Here is a 20,136-nt window from a genome sequence, read left to right on the forward strand (position 1 = left end):
ACTCGGGATACTTATAAGATACTACCATGATTTTTTCAGATTTTTTGGTCCAAAAATAAATTAGGCCAAAAACCGGCCTTACCGACCCTCCCCCTTTGATTTCAAAGAAGATTTTGGATCTCATAACAATATTTTAGGTGATGTGGGCCCTTTAAACTGGAAATCGGTATTTTCAGTAAGCAATCATTAGATTTAAAGAAAATTAAATAATATTATTTTTTTTTAAGAAAAATTATTTTACTTTAAACATTAAAGTTACAATTTAAAACAACTTTAATTTATAATTTATTTATTAATAATAATGTTAAAATAATAATAAAAATTTTATTAAAATTTTAATAATTATAATTTATTTATTCGATTTATTATTTGTTTATTTATTTTCTGGCACAAGTTGAAATTATAGAAGAGTTTTCCAGGTCATGATGTATTGGTTCACTGAAATTTAACTGCAATATTTGTAAATATCGCTATTATCTGCAATCTTTAACTTATATAGAATAATAAATTTACTGTTCCTACTTAGATAGCAATTATCGTGAGTTTAAGCAGATTTTAGTTTATGTCAATACATTGTAATCTGAAATAATTGCAAAACTAAAATTAGACTTAACATTTAAATAATAAACACTTTTGGAAGTAAAAAAACTCCACTATTTTTCGACTTTCCTTCAAAATTCTTTAAAAAAACTTGGTATAAAGTTGATAATAGTATTTATGAAAAAAATTTTGGTCATCAAGAATTGGTATTTTGAATTAATTCATTTTTTTATATAAATATTTTAAATTGTTTAAATTCACTTTTAAATGTACAAAATCTTAAACGTCCAATTGTCAAATTGGAAGGCTTGATATTGCACAAATTTCAATTTTTAGGATTTGCAATTAAATAATTATAGATCAAATGCATCCGGAATACATTTTAAACAATAAAAAATTAAGAAATAAATGGTCAAATGGAAGCCTTAAAAATGAGAAGATTGTTGAATCAGGCATTGAAAATGAAATTAATTTTTAGTTAAAAATGTGAAAAAGTATCAATTACTACAAAATGAACTAGAAAAACAGTTTTAAATTAAAAGGCTTAAAATTTCGTGAGTTCAAAAATTGGAATCGTGTATATAGCAATCTTATCGCACTTATTCAGATTAAAAAATTTAAGAATTTCAAATTAGATTAAAAATTCAATTTAAAATCCTATTTAACGCACAGTAATTTTGTAGAGAATGTTTTCCCGGAAAAAAAGCCGGCATTTATTAAAATGCAATTATTCATTTTTCAAAAACTGATATAAAGCGACAGTCAGAAAATATTCAGTTGCAAAAAACATCTTTGAAATGAATGGTTTCTTGTGTGAATTTAAAAATAATGAATGCAAAAATAAATAAAAATTAAAAAATAATATTTTCTATTCGAAATTACATCAGTTATAATATTTTTGATTCGTAAGACCATAAAAAAGCTTTTGTTTTCAGATATTGGACTTTTAACACGACTACTAACTTAACTGGAAAAATTAGGATTTTCCTTTGAATAAAGTATTTTCGTAGATAAAAATATGATATTTGATTTGCATCATGTGTATCTAAATTATGTATAGAAAATTTTCAGATAGCGACATAAAATGAAATAAATGGAATCAAGATTTGAAAAAATTCGGTTCGTGTTGATAATTGCTATTTCTCTTGATATCAAGATATGTGGAAATGGGAGATACGGTCTATAGTTGAATTGAATAGCATCTATGATTGTTTTCAGCGGAAGCATGTGGTGTTACGCATAGCGTGAGATAAAGCATTTTATAAAACATCATGCCACCCGATATACGTAACGCAACAACATACAGTGTAATCTATTAAAAAAAAATTAGATTCGACTGATAAATTAATATGATGATATTATTTTAATGCGAAAATACGTAATCTGGAGTAATCTGGTGTATTCTAGATTAATCTACTTGTAATCCACCGTATTTAATTTTAAATCTACGAAAATGCACTTGTAATCCATATAATTGGGAGTATTTCGGCTAATCAAAGTAATCCACATTTAATCCCATTAATTCATCTATACTCTAAATTAAATCACTTGTAATCCAGCTAAGTCGGATTATTCAAGATAATCCAGAGATTCACTTGTAATCCAAAGTAATCCACAGTAATCTATTTGTAATTCAAATGATTCGGACTGATTTCGGTAATCCAAGTAATCCAATTGTGAACCAGTTTTAATACACTTGTATTCCGGATCGATTGACAATAAAAAATTTGTAATCTAAATAATTCGGAGTAATTCAGGTAATTAAAGTAATCTAGTTTTAATCCAATTAGTTCAACTATAATCCAAAGTGAATCACTTGGAATCTATATAAGGCGGATTAGTCAAGGTAATTCAGGGATCCACTTGTAATCCAAAGTAATCCACAGTAATCAATTTTTAATTCTAATAATTCGGAGTAATTCATGCGTTCCAATTAATCCACTTCTAATCCATGTTAATCTATTTAGGATAAAAATAATGCATTTGTAACCCACATAGTTTTTGAATTATTCAAATAATCCGAGTATTCTACTTGTAATCCACATAATTCGGACAAATTCAGGTAATCAAAGTAATCGAATTGTTAACCAGTTTTAAATGGGAGTACTACAATTGTATTCTGGGGCCATTTGCAATAAAAAATTGTAATCTAATTACTTCAGAGTAATCCAGGTAATCACAGTAATCTACTTTTAATTGACATTAATCACAATAAAAATAATACACTTGTAACCCACATAATTTTTGAATTATTCAAATAATCCGAGTATTCTACTTGTAATCCACATAATTCGGACAAATTCAGGTAATCCAAGTAATCGACTTGTTAACCAGTTTTAAATGGGAGTACTACAATTGTATTCTGGGGCCATTTGCAATAAAAAATTGTAATCTAATTACTTCAGAGTAATCCAGGTAATCACAGTAATCTACTTTTAATTGACATTAATCACAATAAAAATAATACACTTGTAACCCACATAATTTTTGAATTATTCAAATAATCCAAGTATTCTACTTGTAATCCACATAATTCGGACAAATTCAGGTAATCCAAGTAATCGAATTGTTAACCAGTTTTAAATGGGAGTACTACAATTGTATTCTGGGGCCATTTGCAATAAAAAATTGTAATCTAATTACTTCAGAGTAATCCAGGTAATCACAGTAATCTACTTTTAATTGACATTAATCATAATAAAGATAATACACTTGTAACCCACATAATTTTTGAATTATTAAAAAAATCCAAGGGATCCACTTGTAATCCACATAATTGGTGTAATTCACAGTAATCTTTTTTTAACTCAAATATTTCAGATTATTTACGTGCTTCACTTAAGTAATGTGGATAATCAAATCATTCACTTTTAATCAACCATAATCCACATTAAAACATTTGTAATTTAACTATTTTGAAAAAAAATATAATATTATTAGTAATTGATTTCTAGTTTCATTTCATGGTGAGCAGTTTAGGTAATCCAAATAGTCCACTCTTAATGTACAATAATCAACAGTAATCCATTTTTAATTTGAATAATTCGAAGGTATTGAGGTTATCCAAGTAATTTATTTGTAATCGAAATTAATCCACCAACATTCGAGCGTAAGTAACTTAATATTTAGATTAGGGTAGGTCTTTATTCATACTTCATGGAGGGAAAAATTTGAATTTTACGTAATTTGCAGTTTATTAATGCTTTTTAAATGTTAAAAAAATGAATAATCATTAATCGGTAATTTTTGAATACCCACTTATTTAATAACTAATATTCAATATTTCAAACAATTTCAATTTATTTAAATATTTGTTTTTTTCCATGGAACTAGCGAAATTATAGTATTTCATAGACTTTATGACTTATTTAATTAATGATAAAAATACAATAATTTGCTTAAATAATTTTATAGTTTTTTTAAATAATACGCATTTGTTCAAGTATTTATTTTACCTACAAAAAAATCAGGAGAAACATTTTATCTAAATAAATTTTCGACAAATTTTAATATTTTTGAATACTTATTTGTTTATTATGAATACTCGTAGGTTTTTATTGTTTAAACAAATTTAAATTGATGAAACAATTTTTTATTTAGATATTTTATATTTTCTATTTTTGACAGTTTAAAATATTTTTATGTTCTACTTTGCTTTGAAGCATACTCTTAAATATTTAAACAAATTAATATTGTTTAGAAAATTTAATATTAGTTAAAAAATTACTGGGCATTCTTAAATGGCTGATTAATGATTTTTTTAACTTTTTAAAAGCGTCAATAAACCGCAATATTACGTAAAATTCAAATTTGACATTTATGGGGCTTCAAACTATTTAACCTTAACATTTATGATTGCTTCTTATTCGTTGACGAATTCTGAACAATATACAGTATAAAGATTTTTTAAATAATTTATAATTTTATTGACAATTCATGATTTTGGTTGAAAGTTCAACTGTGCAATTAAAAAATAATCTACTTTGTTAAAAATTTCGTTTTCTTGTTGAAGGTTCTTGATTTTAACTGAAAATTGAATTATTTTTTTGAAAATTCGTTTATTTGGCAGTTAAAAATTAATTTCTAAAACTGAAATTTTATGTTTTCATTTTTCGTTCAAAATTTATATCTTTAGTTGAAAATTTGTGTATTTTGTTAAAAACACAGGAATTTTGAGCAATTGTTTTTATTATCTTAAAACATTTTAATATCTTTGAGAGGAAAAAAAATGCTATTGTAATTATCACAAATTCACATTTAGTTAAAAATTGTTTGAAATATTTTAAAGTTTTAACACAATTTTTTATTCAAAAAATTGACTTACAAATTAAATAACTTCAAAATTGAACAATTACAATTGTGAGGTTCGAAATTTAAATTTAGTCGACTGCAATTTTAAAGGTTCAGGGTATAATTCAGGTTAGGGTTAAAAAAAGCAGTAATAAAAGCAGTATAAGTTCATCAAAGTATATCAAAAGCAGTATAAAATTGAAATAAAATAAAATTATAATTAATTTCGAATTTCTTTCATTTAGAATTCATATAAAATTTTAATTTATTCAAAAAGCATGCATAGAAACTTTGACTAAAAATAGAAACGTAAGAATAAGCTATGAGATGTGGTCTCTAAATTAGGAAATTGAAATCTTCAAAATTACCTTAAACCTACCCAAAATATCTTGAAATTTCTCGAAAATTTATTTATGTTCAACAGAAAAATGAATAAACTTATTGCAAACTTCAAAAAAAAAACTTTAATAAGTTTGAAAATAAACTTTTCGTATAAAAAAAGTCACACGAAAGATAAAAAAATAGTTTGATCCTCATCATTATTTCACTTAATAAGAAAAGAAAAAACAAAATGAGCTTTACACAGTGGTCATAACCATTTCTCAGCAATCACCACAACTTTAACTACGTTTTGTGGCAAAATAAAATTTATTTCTCTACATATTTCTAACATTTGTCGAAATTTAATTATATTACATCCTGATGGGCGATTCGCTCTGATACGTCAAAAAAATCATTAAACAAATTAAACTTATCATTGTCCATTGTAGGCCGGAAATTACGGCAATCGATACTTCCCGAAATATGTCACAAACGTGTCACGAATTGCGGTAATCGGTGTTTCCAGAGATGTTTTGACAATATTTTGCGTAGTAATTCAGTCAATTTTTAGAATAAATCTCCCTTTTTTAATGCAAATAATCATATAAGTGCACATATTATTCAATTATATTTTATTAGGCACTGTCTATGCTTACGGAATTTTGCGTAACATTAGCTCTGGACGAACTGGAAAAGGCCGTGACCACAGGCAGTGAAATTTTATTATCATTACATATTTTATTACTCATTAAATATTTTGTTATTCATTATTTAACATTTTTATTGCAAAATTTAATACTGCTCGAATTCGATCTTTAATACTGCCCGTTTTTCATATAATACTATTATTTTAGTTAACAATAAGTTATATAATTCTCCAAAAATATAGATTTTCAATTTTTTTCTATGTAGCGCTATTTTTCAAATTTTTGCGAATTTACATTGAAGATGATCTGAGCTACGAGTCTGTGTATAATAACCATACTTCATTTTTAAAAAGGTGTTCCTGATGATTTCCCTGTGGACTTATACTTAGTCACTTAAAGAAAAAGTTGTCTTCAACCAAAAGCGTCGTCATCTTGTCTGTTTTGTCTTGAACGATGTGAATATACGTTTTAAACAAACAGAATTATTTTGTTGCATGATTAGGTGAAGTTAGTCACATAAAGAAATTTTTTTCTGCAAAATGATTCCTTTTGAGGCAAATGAAAATTATCTCAACATTAAATTTTAGAGGGTAATACAGATAACCATTTTATTTTAATCAAATTCCATTCCGACAAGAAACATTCTTTCCTCGCAAGAGGACATTTCTCTGAGTGGTTACAGTTAAATATAGGAATCCACGTCTTGCAATTCTAGGAGTTTATAGGAGTCCAAATATTAGCTTGTACCACCTGTGAATTAAATCACATGTTTTGTTTTGGAGTTTTTGATACCAATGCGGTGGAAACTTTGATACATGTTGGGCAAGGACAATTCAAATATTACGCTCTCTATCGCTCAGGTAGGTCATCAAAGAACTGATCAGCTCGGACTTGATTTTGGAACTCATCTTTGTGAGCCACGACCTCCCACTTTTGCATACGTAGGGACCTTAAATGTGTGGATCAGACAACAATCAATGAAAGAACAAGTCAGGCGGACTGGTCAAGTGTATTAAACCTCTCCTCGTTAGATCAGAAAGTTGATTGATTTTCTCAAATAACTTTAAATCTTCTTAACAGGTTCTGTCCGCTACGTCACTTTAGAATATAGCTAGAGCTAGGCCACCCTAATTCTCCAACTCTCTAAAGAAGGTTCTCCGACTCAGGGACAGAACTTCCAAATAGCACACTTCAAAACCTGTCATAGATAGAGATGTAAATGTTTTCCTTCATAACTTCGCAACTGGTTGTCTCCGGTTCAACAAAATCGAATATCTGGCTAGACTCTCATATAGACCCCCTTCCAAACACATGTTGGAAAAACTAAACCTGGCAAGTGTCTGGTCAGGACAATGACAGTTCTTTTGGGAAGATCTGCCTATGGATTCTACTAGCATCAATGACTTCTATCTAGATACAATATCGTCAGCGGTAGATCGTTCACTTCGACAGCTACGGGATCGGATAGCATTAATAGTTCTTTAGTTTATCTCTGTGTATCCTTGTGCCTTCCTGCATTATTAAACATTATGAATACCTCGCTAAGGCAGAGAAAGTTTCACTTAGCATGGAAATCAGGTATTGTTCGTTCTCTTCCTAAATACGATAGTTTGAAATCGCTTGGTGACTTGCGCTTATGTGATAACTATTCTGCCTTACCTTTCGAAGGTATAAGAGAAGATCTGTCTTCAGCAGTTAACACTCTTCATTAAGAAGAACAAAGTATTATGTATCAATCATTCGGGGTTTTGGAAGCGTTTTTCGGCTACAACAACTCTTCTTTTCCAACTCAATTCCAGATCTCTCGGATGAGATAGGTAGGTCCATGGACTGTTTACATATAACTCTGCTGGTCTCGCTATACTCATCTCGGGCTTTAGAAACCCTCGATCATGCGTTACCTTTGAAAACATTAGAATCCATAGGAGTAATGAGGACATCACTTGCTTGGTTCACAAGGTTTCTCTCTAATAGAAGTCACCGAGTCGCAGTGTCAAGCTCTCAATTGTCACTTATATCCCCACGCAGAGCAATCAATAGGGGAGTACGTCAGTTGGCGGTGAGTAGTGCTACCTTGCTTTATATTTAAACAAACGATCTTTCTGACTTCGTGATGACATTTTTGCGTAGAGTAGAAGCGATCTCCAAGGGCAGAATTAAAATAACCATACACATGTGTGCAGATGAGACACAGGTGTACATTCGTTGTAAGTGGCAAGACATTAATGAAGGAGCAACCATTTTAAACGCGGTCTCGAACATTATCGCTGATTGAACGGAAGATCATGCGCTGTTCATTAATCCGACAAAATCTGTCATTCTACCAAAAGGCGGTTTAACTTGCGATCTTCTTTCTGATTTCTCAATAAATGCTGCTCAAAATTCTGTTGTCTTGCAGTAGAAAATTTTCTGGATTAGCATGCAGTCGAATTAAAGCTTTGAAGAGCAAGTCTCTAAAAAGGTGAATGCTTAATCTGCGAGAAAGTCTAGTGTCTGTGAGAAAGTCTAGTCTTTAGTCCCGTAATTTACGATTTATGATTGTACAATATTATATTGGTGTGTTTTTCTCCTTTTAAGCTATTCAGCATTAACAAGCAGTTATATCATAGCAAACATTTAATTTGAATTGTAGAAGGTTAAGTTGTGAAGCAGCTCAGCTGAACAAACATAAAAAAAATCGCAAAGAAACGTAATCTAAGTTTGATGAAAATTGTGGCCGATTCTTTATCTCTGAAGTATTCTGAAAGCATAATGTTTCATTAGTTGTGTTTTTATAAAAAGATACATTTTCATATCTTGAGTCAATGTAAAACATAATTGTCTTTGAGGCAGTCGGTTAATATTAAATGATATCGCTTACACTTCGAAATAATTTTCTTCAGCATTCAAACAAAACTATAAGGTAAGAACAAAAGGATTCCATTTTTTTCTCAATATTAATAGTATATATCTCATAATATAGAATAAAATTCCAGAATATGGAAAATCAACTTCCTACATTCTGCAAGCTTTCAAAAAAAAAACTTTAATTAATGTTTCCGCTTCAGCAGCTTATGGAAACCCAAATTTCCTTTCAAATGACTTATTATACTTTCAAATTACGCTCATAGAATTCCGGCAATCAAACCAAACAAAAGCGGTATTTCATAATATGGTATAGGGTCCTCTCCTTCACCAATTTAGTAATTTTCAATTGTTAAGTGAAGTGTTGCAGTATTTTGTTTATTCCGACAAAAATCGATTTCTTGCTATGGAAGCGACTATATTTTTTTTTTGTAACAATATTTTGTTCTTTAACAATATTTTTTTTAACAGAAGTTTGTTGAAACAACCAACGTTTCTTTGGGACAGCAGAAAGTTTTCTTGCTTCTGAATATAAGCATTCAAATCTTTTTATTGACCGAACAAAAAATTTTGTTCATTTGTGTCATTGTTTACAAAAAAGGATTTTTGAGTATAGATCCGAAATATTATTTGCTCACACTTATGTTGGCGGCCTTAATTTAAAATTTAATTCTTATTTGGATTTTATGTTCTTCTATTACCCTAATAAGTAATTGAAAAGGTAAAAAAATGTATTAAAAAAAACACTTATTGCAATACAGAAAGCAAAATCCAATTGCCAAAATTGTTTGATTAAGAAAATTTTAAATGGCAGAAGGATTTTGAATACAATGTTTCTGAAATCGAACAGTAAAGTGTATTCATTTTGTCATTATGTGTAATGAGATTTAAGAAAACCTGCACATAGAATGAAATGATCGTGTCACGTTCCCGGTTATGATTGTCGAGTAATATAAATAATATGTTATTAGCTACTTTGCGTTTTCTAGCCGCAAGCATAGTTTCTCGAGCATTGCGAATGTATACTTTTAAATCCATATACACTTTGCGATATAGAAAACTCCGTGACTCCGATCATTGCTTTCTCCAAAATCAATTACAGAAAGATTTAAACTGAAAATATGAATGTAACTCCTAATTATTGTAATTTTCAATTGACAGGAATGATTTATAGTTATTATGGCATTACATAGAAAATAAAAATCTTTGAGTTTCACTTGACTTCAAAGATCCCCTAGATTAATAGCCATAAACATAAACGATACATGCATGAAACGTGCTCAGAATAAGTGTCTCTCATTTTCTCTTATCCTTTTTCTTCATTTTATCCTTTTTACGTTTTCACTTCCTTTCGTCAATTTGTGAAAAACTGAAATATGTATTCTGAAAGTACTATTAGAAATTGCTTGAAAATTTAATTAAATTCTAGTTAAAAAATTTGATTTTTGTGTGGGGATTTTTTCTTGGTGTAATAAATTTTATTTTGAAGAATAAAATTGGTCATTCCAAAGATTTGCTTATTTCCAGCCAAAATTCTGCAAGACTATGTAGCGGTTCGGCAGTTGATTTTTTTTCAATAGTATGTACCCAAAAAAAACCTAAAAACAAAGTATTAGGTCTTTCACATCAGAACTTTATGCAATTTTTTTCGTTTTAAATTAAATTTTTTCGACAATTTTTTTTTTCAAAACTACATAAAAAGGCAATTCAGAACTTATTTTAAAGTTTAATAGCTGAGTTTATTTGTTTCAGAGAGAAGTTTCAGGAAAAATGCTTACCATACACATATGTCAAAAACTAAAAAATAAGTTCCTGTTCAAATTTGTTTATAAACTTACAAAATTTCATCAAAGTTTCAAGATGAGCAAAAATTTTGAGGTGAAATAATAATTTTTTTTATAAAACTATATTCATTAAAAAGTATGCAATTCAGAAAAAAAATTTGTATTCGAAAAATGTAGATCACAATAAATTACATATCTTATATGCTAAATATTTTTAATGTAGTGAATATTTTAAGAGTTAGAATAATGTGTATGATATATGAAAATTCGCTTGTGTTTTTAAAGATTTATTAAGAAATTTGTTGATTTTTTGTAAAATACTTTTATAATATACTCAACGTTCTAAAAAAACCACAGCTATTATGTGTTTTACATTTTTCTCTGCAAACTATATTTTAAAAAGAATCAATTTTGACTGACAAAAATTTTTCACTTTTGATTTTTCTCTGTATTTTTTTCATGAAGGAGGTTTAAGAAACAATCAATAATTAACAAATTATTTTGTTAAGAATTAATTTAAAATATCCAATTATTTCCAGACTGTTCTTTCTTATTTTATAAGTCATTTTATTTACACTTTCATCATAATAGAAAAAAGTGGTATTCGAATAATTATTATTGAGAATATAAACAAATTCGATTGAAAAATACAGAATTTCAGTGTTTTTATTGAGAAGAAGTTATATTTCTTAAATTAGAACTTATACTCAGCTAACATAAGACAGTTTAAATAATAGGCGTGTTTATTATGAACAAATTTAATAAAAAATGTTAAATTTTAACGTTTTTGGCCCTAAAAAATTTGGTCAAGAAAAAATTTAAAAAAAATAGAGAAAGTAAAAAAAATGTTTAATGAAAATTAATTTAGCTTAAAAGCTAATTGGTGAGTAGAGGAAAATGTTAAAAATAAAATAGTAGAGGTTTTCAAATTGCTTTATAAAAAATCCATCCATTTATTAATAATTTTCAAAAATTACAAGGAACTTTTTAATATCTTTATTAATTTTGATTACCTTCAGAATATTCTTTCTTATTTTATAAGTACTTTCTTTCATACTTTTACTGTGATGAAAAAAATTATATTCGAATAATTATTATTGATAATATGAAAAAATTTTATTGAAAATTGGACAGTTCAAATTTTTGTGAACTAAAAAGGTATTGTTTTGTTACCAAACATAATAAAAAATAAAAAATTGAAGCATTTTTCAGCTTAACATCTTTTTTTAAATCTTGGTCTGTATAATTAAATATATTATTATAATTTCGGCACAATTTTTTTCAATTTTAAATTTAAATTAAATTAAATTTAAAATTAATTTTATGAACACAAACGCATTCTATCCATTGAGAAAATGTTGCTTATTATTATCTAAAATTATTTTATAAAACTTCTTTGCAAAAAATACAAAAAAAACGAATTGAAACCATTTTTTAAAAATCAAAATTACTTTTTCTTCTAAAACTGTTGATTGTAGCAAAAAATTTCAAAGTCAAAGTAGGTGAGGATTTTCAAGATCTTTAAGCCTGTTATAAACTTTAATCAGAAAAAATCAGCACGTTTACTGATCGAATAAAAAAAACCACAAGGAAATTTTTTTCCTCGTAAAAACTAATGTCACTCCTATAAAGAATTTACTACACTAAAGAATATTTCATAGGACAAATATGTAATTCATGGAAATCTATATTTTTTTTTAATTCAGTATTTTTAATGTATATTTTGTTTTTGCACAAAATCATAAAAAATCAGCCTTATTTTTATTTTTGGTCTATTCTCTCCAAAAAAAAATGATGATAAAATTATTTATTTTAGAAAGAAAGAAAGGATTTACTAAAAATACCTAAATGCTTTTTTAGAAAATATTTGAAGTTAACCTGAAACTGATTCAAAATGCCCTAAATTCACTTTAATGTCTTTCGCCCAATATTATTTAAATTTCTATTAAAGTTTAAAAATAATGTCAGTTTTAATTAGTGCGAATGTTCTGTATCCGTGAATAATTATTATAATTACTGTCTTCAAAAGAAAATGCATCATGTTTTGACATTTATATACAACATTCTTGATGTGTCTTTAATTGTGATACGAAAGCGAAAAATGCTCCAAGTATCATTCAACTCTTAATTTGCTTCTGGAAGAGTTTTTTATGCTGCAGGAATTTCAATTTTATTATAGAAAAGTGTGTAATATTCTGAACTTCCTCGATGAGATTTTATTAATTTTCTGAAAATCTGGCAGACAGTAGCGCTAAATGAGTTCTTTTAATTTTGATAAAGCAGCGCTAAAAAAATTTCTTTACAAAGAGTTCAAAGCTCTCAAAATATTTTATAAAATGAACCTAGAACAAAGCCAATTGGTCTTATTTTTAAGTAAATATTACAAAAATAGTGTAAAGCTCATTAAAAAAAAATTGAAATGAGCTAGAGAACATTAAAAATTCTTGATTGTTTTAGATAATATTGAACATTCAAGAAAACATTGAAATTAAAAATGGTTGATTAAGCAGATTATTTTTGCAAGAAATTTTCGTTTTAGATTCGTATTGGTTTTAAATTTTTTAGTTTTAGATTCATTTTTGAATTTTGTGCAGAGATAATCGAATGGGTGAAATTGAAAAGAGTTGAAAATAATAGAAATAAATCATTTTGATAAATGAGGTCAGAAAGTGATCAAGCGGATGATGAGAAGATAATAAATTTAAATGGAAAAGTGATGTTTCTTACGCGCTTTTTATTTTTGTTTGATCTTACTCAACTTTTAATTAGCAATTAATTTTATCTAACTATGGTCGACTTAGCGCGAAGTGGATAAAATTGTCATAGAGTCCATTAATAAATAAATAAAATCGTTCTAATGAAGACCTTTACAACATAAATAAAATATGAAATTATTTGTAAATAAAATATCGATTTTTAGTAACTGAATTTGAATATTTATATAGTATCAGAATATTTTGTTGTAATTTGATTGTCGTCGATTTTATTTTTTACTACGTCTTGAAAAATGTAGAAACAAAGAAATTTATTGGAAATTTAAACCAGCTATGAATATTTAAAATAAAAATTAATAGATTTAGAAGATTACAAATTTATCAACATATTATGTTTTTCTTTTTTCAGTGTTTTTTTTTACCAGAAGTTTACATTTTAATACACTAATTTTTAAGCCAAAAAACGAATTTTCTGTACAAAAATAAAATTTTTAATTAGAAGATATAAATTCTCAACCAAAATATTAATTTTCCACAAAATAGTTCAATTTTCAGTAAAAGAGATAAACCTTCATAAAAAATAGAATAAAGTAGTTCAACTTTAACCTGCGCTGTTAAATTTTTAAACAAAAAATATTAGTTTTGAACAAAATAGTTAAACTTTGAAATAAAAAGATGAATTTTCAACTAAAAATACGAATCCTTTGCAACTAAATTATTTCTTAACAAAGTGATTCAACCGAAATTTTTAAACATAATTGTTGAATCCTCAAGCAAAAAAGATTAAGTTTCAAAAATACAATTGCATTCTCATCAACAACAAAAAATGAAATTTCTGCTTAAACAGATGAATTTTTAAATGAAAAAGACCAATTTTCAAAAAAAAAAAAATTGAATTTTCATCCAAAAAAGATGTTAGTTGAATTCTTAACACCAAAATATTATTTTAAAACAAATAGTAAATTTTCTGCAAATTTAACAATTTTTTAAAAAATTGTAACAAACAGTTGGATTTTTATCAAGGATAAACACAATTTTTACTAAAACAGATGAATTTTTTAATTAAAACGAAAAATTTTCCACATTCAAAACAGTTGAATTTTTACTAAAGAGGATATTGTTTACCTTTTTAACATAAAAATATGAGTTTTAAATCAGAAGCAAATTTTCCACGCAGTCGTTGCATTTTTATTCCAAAAAGAAGAAAAAAATAGTTGAATTTTCATCCAAAAAATATTTCAGTTGACTTTTCAATACTAAAATATAAAGTAAATTTTCTACAAAAATAATTGAATTTGCAACCCAAAACGACGAATTTTAATAAAACAGTGAATTTTGAAACCGAAAAGGGTGACTTTTTACCAAAATCATTAAATTTCTAAAAAAATAATAAAATTTATAACTAAAAAAATAATGTTAAGAGGAAGATACTGCAAAAAATGAAATCTAAATTTAAACAAAAGGCAAAGAAATATACTAACAAGTTCATTATATCAGGTTGTTGCAAAACTTAATTTTTTAAATTCCCTAATTTTTCCCTAATCAATTTTTCATTTTCCCTGACCATAAATACTCAAAGACAATTTGAAAGTAAAATTGAATTTTTTTAAACTTATTCTGCAAGCCAGTTATTTAGAGTTATACAAATTCCCTGTTTTTTGCAATATTTTTTTCCTAAATCCCTGACTTTTCCCTAACCTATCAAATTTACTGACTTTAAAAAAAAATGTCGCTGTCAAGGTTCGCCTTTCACTCACCAGGTTTCTTTGGCACCTTAAGCTTAAGTTCAATTTCTAAAGTAATACAAAAAAAATGAATATTAAATAATAATGTAGTTTAATATCGAAGTTAAAATGAATTACTCAACAAATCATTGGTTCTATTTATTTTTCAACTATAAAATATAATTATTTTCAAATAATACAATTTGGAGAGCTTTAAATGTGAAACCTAAGCATTTTCAAACATTTGATACATGTTTTTAATTCAATATTATTAGATTTGAAACAATTAGAGTTTGAAATAATTTTGATTCTGAAAGTTTCGAGCTGAGAATTGATCAACACGATTACAATAATTTTAATTTACAGTATTGAAGGATTTCGAAAAGGGAAAATTAAACAAATTTTGTAATTTTTGAAATTTACAATTAATCCCAAAGAATATTATATATTATGAATTAAACATTATTTTCTTTGAAATTTGTACGTTTGAAAACTTTAAATAACAGAACGAATCATTTATAAAAAAACAGGAATGAAAAAATGAAAGCATCTCTGCAATCAAACTTCTTCCTGCGAACAAAAGAAGATTAGTTATTTTTAATTTTGAAAATTTGAAATTAAAAAATATAAAATATTCAGACATACAATTTAAAGCTTCAATAATTATATTTGAACATATTCAAAATATTGAATTTGGAACATGTTTACTTTCAGATTGTTCATATATCAAATTATTTACAGTTTGCAAAAAGATTTGAACTGGTTTAATTTTTAATTTTTTTTTTAATGCTTCAAGCAAGTAAAGTTACCGCGGTAGCCATTAAAGAGAACGACAACAATTCTTCATGTTTCTTTTGTAAACAATAAGGTCTGAAATTGTTTGAAATTTTTAAGCAAATTGTTCTTAAGTCGTATCAAGGTTGAATTAAAGTGCGTATTAGAAGAGATTTAAACTGCAGGAATCCAGTTTCGATTTAAGAGAGCAACAAATTTCCGGATCTGAAATGAGAAAAGTGGATCAACTGGCCCGGTTATGACGTCACTCATAGAATACTTGTCAGCTGGAAGAAGGAAGCGTCTCGTGCACTTGAAAATAAAGCGGGAAATTGAGATGAAAATGAAATGAGGACGTGCCTCAGTATGTCAATAGCCTCGGGTTATATAGAATAACATAGACTATATACATAACATAAATTAATTTTCTACAAAGAAAGAAGGTTTTAGAAATTAAAGATTATCTTTTCCTTATCTTAATTAATTTAATCAAAATATTTTTTTTTCTGTATACTATTCCATTTCTTACTTATTTCTTTATTTTGTGTAATTTCTTTGTTATAATTTTATTATCTTATTAATAGTTATTACTTCCTTAACTGTCGTTTCCGACAATAAGATTTCTTGCATTTTTTAATGGCTTAGGTTTGACTGGAAAAGATTAATTACAGGTTTTGACGATTTAAAAAATGTCCCCGATAAAATTCTGAAAGGTTTGACCACAATTATTTTAATTTTTCAGAATTCAAACAAGAAAACTTTGAATTATTTGAAAAGATATTTTGAACTTTTCGAAGTTTTCTTACGATTCCAAAATAATATAAATATTAAGAAGAATTTAAAAAATTAAAAATTAAATCTAGATTTCTAAATAAAAGTTTTTAAGAAATTAATTTTAAAAACTTCAAATGATTTCCTAATATTTCGAAAAAGAGGGAAGACGATTTTAAATTAAAACTTTCAAAATTTGCATGATTACAAAATTTTAGAATAGTTTTGCGTAAGTTTAGGAGATATTTAGATGTCTTAAAAAGGCACAAAAATAATTTCGAACTTTAAAAGTTTTTAATAAATTTAATAAAAAATGTAGACTTTTCAGGATTTCGAACAACAAATTTAGAAAGTTTTTACGAATTCTGGAAGCTTTCTAAAAAACAAAATAAATGTCTTGGGAAAATTCAAATCATTTTTAAACATATTTATAAGTTTTAAAAGAATAAAAAATAAAAAATGTTTCCACAGAATTTAAAATAAAATGTAGATTGTTCAAGATTTTGAATTAAAATTTTAAAGCACTGCAAGACTCTTGAGAGGTTTCATGATAATAAAAAAATTTTCTTAAGATTCATGATAAAATTTCGAGTGATTCTCAATTATAAATAACTAATTTTTGATTGAATATTAAAAAATACTTTAAAACCTTTCAAAAAACATTCCAAAATTAAAAAAAAAGTATCTGCATGATTGTGAGGCAATTTTAAAAATAAGTTGAATCCGCTTGAAAGATATTGAGGAATTTCAGAAGTTTTTAAGAAATTAAAAATATTTTAAAAGGTTCAAAGATTTCCGAAACTGTATACAAGATTTTAAAATTTTTTCTGAACTTCTACAACGCCTAAAACAAAGAAAATTGTATAACTTAAAATCTGTTTGAATTTTCTTAAGAATGTTAGAAAAATTATATTTATATAACTTTTAAAACAAATTAATGAAAAAATAAATAGGAACTTGAAAATATTATTCTGTATTAAAAATTATTTTTTCCTCACAAATTTCTTACCTGAAAAATCTTTTTTTTTTTGAAAATTAAACTATTTTTTTTTTGAAAATTATTTAGATTGAAAATTCATCTTTCCCGTTGAAAATTGATTTAATAATTTGAAAATTCGATTTTTTTTTAAAATAAATCATTTTGATTGAAAATTATTCCTTGGGTGAAAATTAATCTTTGGGTGAAAATTAATATTTGGTTGATAATCAATCTGTTTGGGTTAAAGGATCAATTATTTGATTTGAAAATTCTATTTTTTAAACATTAAACTGTTTTTAATTGAAAATAAAATTGTTGTAATTGAAATATCAAGCATTACATTTTTCCTTTCAAACTAATTGAACTAGTGAATTGAACTAGTTAAATAAAAATTTAAATTACATTGTTAAAAATGCATTTTTTTTTTTTGCTTAAAAATTTGTCTTTTCAGTCGAAAAATAATCTTATTGATTTGGCATTCATATGTTTAGTTGAAAATTGATCTTATTTTTGTTCAATTCTTCTTTTTTGGTTGAAATCAACTTTTTGAAAAAATGTTAAATCAGCATCTTTTTTTGCCAACAAATTAATCTCTTTGGTATAAAATCCAGTGATTTTATTAAAAATTAACTTTTTCGTTGGAAATGCATATTATTAAGTTAAAAAATTAAACTGTTTGATAGAAATTTGTCTTTTTAGAAAGCATTTAATCTATATTGTTTAAATATACAACTGGTTGAAAATTATTATCTGGTTTGCCGTGTATTTAACTATTTTTGATTAAAAATTACATTTTTTTAATATTAACATTTTTTGTCATTCCTGTGGAAATAAAGCATTTCTTTATTTAAAATTAACATCCTTTTATTATAAAATATTAATTTTCTGGGTAGAAAAGTCCGTTATTTTATTGAAAATGATTTTTCGTTGATATCTAATGTTTTTTATTAAAAAGCAATGAATTGGTTAAAGTTATCTTATCTTGATTTTTAATTAACATTCCACTTTATTATATTTTTCCCATAATTCTACTAGAATTAACTCAAATGACTTTATAACAAGAATTAAATAAATAAATAAATAAAAGATGGATTTGAAGAACAAGCAAAGAGCTGGTAGGGTATCGGTCTTGTAATTGTTTAACGCTCCACCCACGGATAGTGGCGTTCTCGGTTCAAATCCTGGCTCGGGTAGATTTTTTCTTGATTTGTATTGATAAAAAGTGGAACAAAATGAATGTTAACATCATTAAATGATATTTAACAACATCTTCCAAAAATTAATTTAACGTAAAGTTGCAATTTGGTGATTCTAGTTTCGTGACAAGGGATTTGTGTCCCAGAATGGAGAAAAATTGGCAGTTAGAATTTAAAAAAATTTCGTTATTGTAACCTGCGATTCGTGGAGTATCAGGAGCGAGTAAAACGGCCAAGTGGAATAACGTGGCACACCGTTATTTGACCCACCGAGCCTAACGAAAGAGACCCGCTTCGTCTCACCGTCTTCATCTTTGATAGGTGAGAAAGATAGATAGCCTTGTTAAAATTGTCGATAGGCATCACTTAATACAGAAATTTACTCAGAAAACAAGGAACTCTAGAAATCCCTTACTGAACCAACTTTGCTGAGACCTGTTTTAGAATTCCTTTCCAAATTAGGTGGCAAGCAAAAAATTCCGAACTAGAATTAAGAATGTCCACTCAAGTTGGAAAGAAAACAAATCTTTTTTTTTTCACTGGCATTCCTGATGAATTCTTTTTTTTACAAAAACTGTATAACTATATAATTAACTACAAAAAATTACAATAAAAATTACACAAATTTACCATTTCTTTCCATTATTCCAACGAATTTTGTACTTTTTTTTGTATTTTATTGTACTTTTCATTTCCTGCAAGAATTTTCAAAAATTCATAGGTTTTGCAGTCAAAAAGTTGTTCTTTTTCGACTATGGATGAAAAATATTTGGAATATTGCAGTTAGATAAATTTAAATTAAGATTTTTATCAGTGCTGGGTGAGTAATTTTGAGTTACCTTAAAAGTTATTTTTTTTATTTCCTAAATTTTATAATGTAAAAATCAAAATAACTCGGATTGTAATTGATTAAAATTTTTAACGCATTGAGGTAAAATTCTTCATTAAAAAAAAGACTTTTTAACAAAATAGTTCAATTTCTAACAAAAAAAAAATGAACTTTCACCAAAAGGTTTGAAACTCCAAGCCAAAAGGATAAATTTTCAACAAGAAAGTTACTTTTTAACCAAATAGTTGAACTTTCTAACTAAATAGTTAAATTTTTAATAAAATACATGAATTTTTCACTAAATAATTGAATTTTCACACAAAAAATATTAATTTCCCACCTAATAATTGAATTTTCCTACCGAAAATAATAATTTCCAACCAAAAAGTTTATTTTAAACTAAACAAATGAATTTTCCACGAAAGAATTGAATTTCCAAGCCAAAAGAATAAATTTTCTAAAGGAAAGTTACTTTTCGACCAAATGGTTGAACTTTCTAACTAAATAGTTAAATTTGTAATAAAATATCAGAATTTGCCATCAAATAATGGAATTTTCCTACCAAAAATTATATTTTTCCACCTAATTGAATTTTTATACCGAAAATAATAATTTTCAGCCAAAAAGTTTATTTTAAACTAAAGAAATGAATTTTCCACGAAAGCGTTGAATTTCCATGCCAAAAGAATAAATTTTTTAAAAAGGAAAGTTACTTTTCAATCA

At 26.2% G+C, this 20,136-nt stretch overlaps 1 protein-coding gene across 3 annotated transcripts in view; it reads left to right on the forward strand.

Annotated features, from left to right (window-relative positions):
* Positions 1-20,136, forward strand: part of LOC117167611 (sphingomyelin phosphodiesterase) — a 100,184-nt gene that overhangs the window by 35,966 nt on the left and 44,082 nt on the right. Inside the window, exon 1 of one of the 3 annotated variants that reach the window (XM_033352672.1) lies at positions 18,704-18,905. The exons of the other annotated variants lie outside the window; for them this stretch is intronic. The gene's annotated coding sequence lies outside the window, so the exon portion shown is untranslated. Of the gene's footprint in view, positions 1-18,703; positions 18,906-20,136 lie in introns of those variants that run through there. 3 annotated transcript variants of the gene reach the window in all.

This window comes from Belonocnema kinseyi, chromosome 2 (assembly GCF_010883055.1).
Source record: "Belonocnema kinseyi isolate 2016_QV_RU_SX_M_011 chromosome 2, B_treatae_v1, whole genome shotgun sequence".
Classification (NCBI taxonomy): Eukaryota; Metazoa; Arthropoda; class Insecta; order Hymenoptera; family Cynipidae; genus Belonocnema; species Belonocnema kinseyi.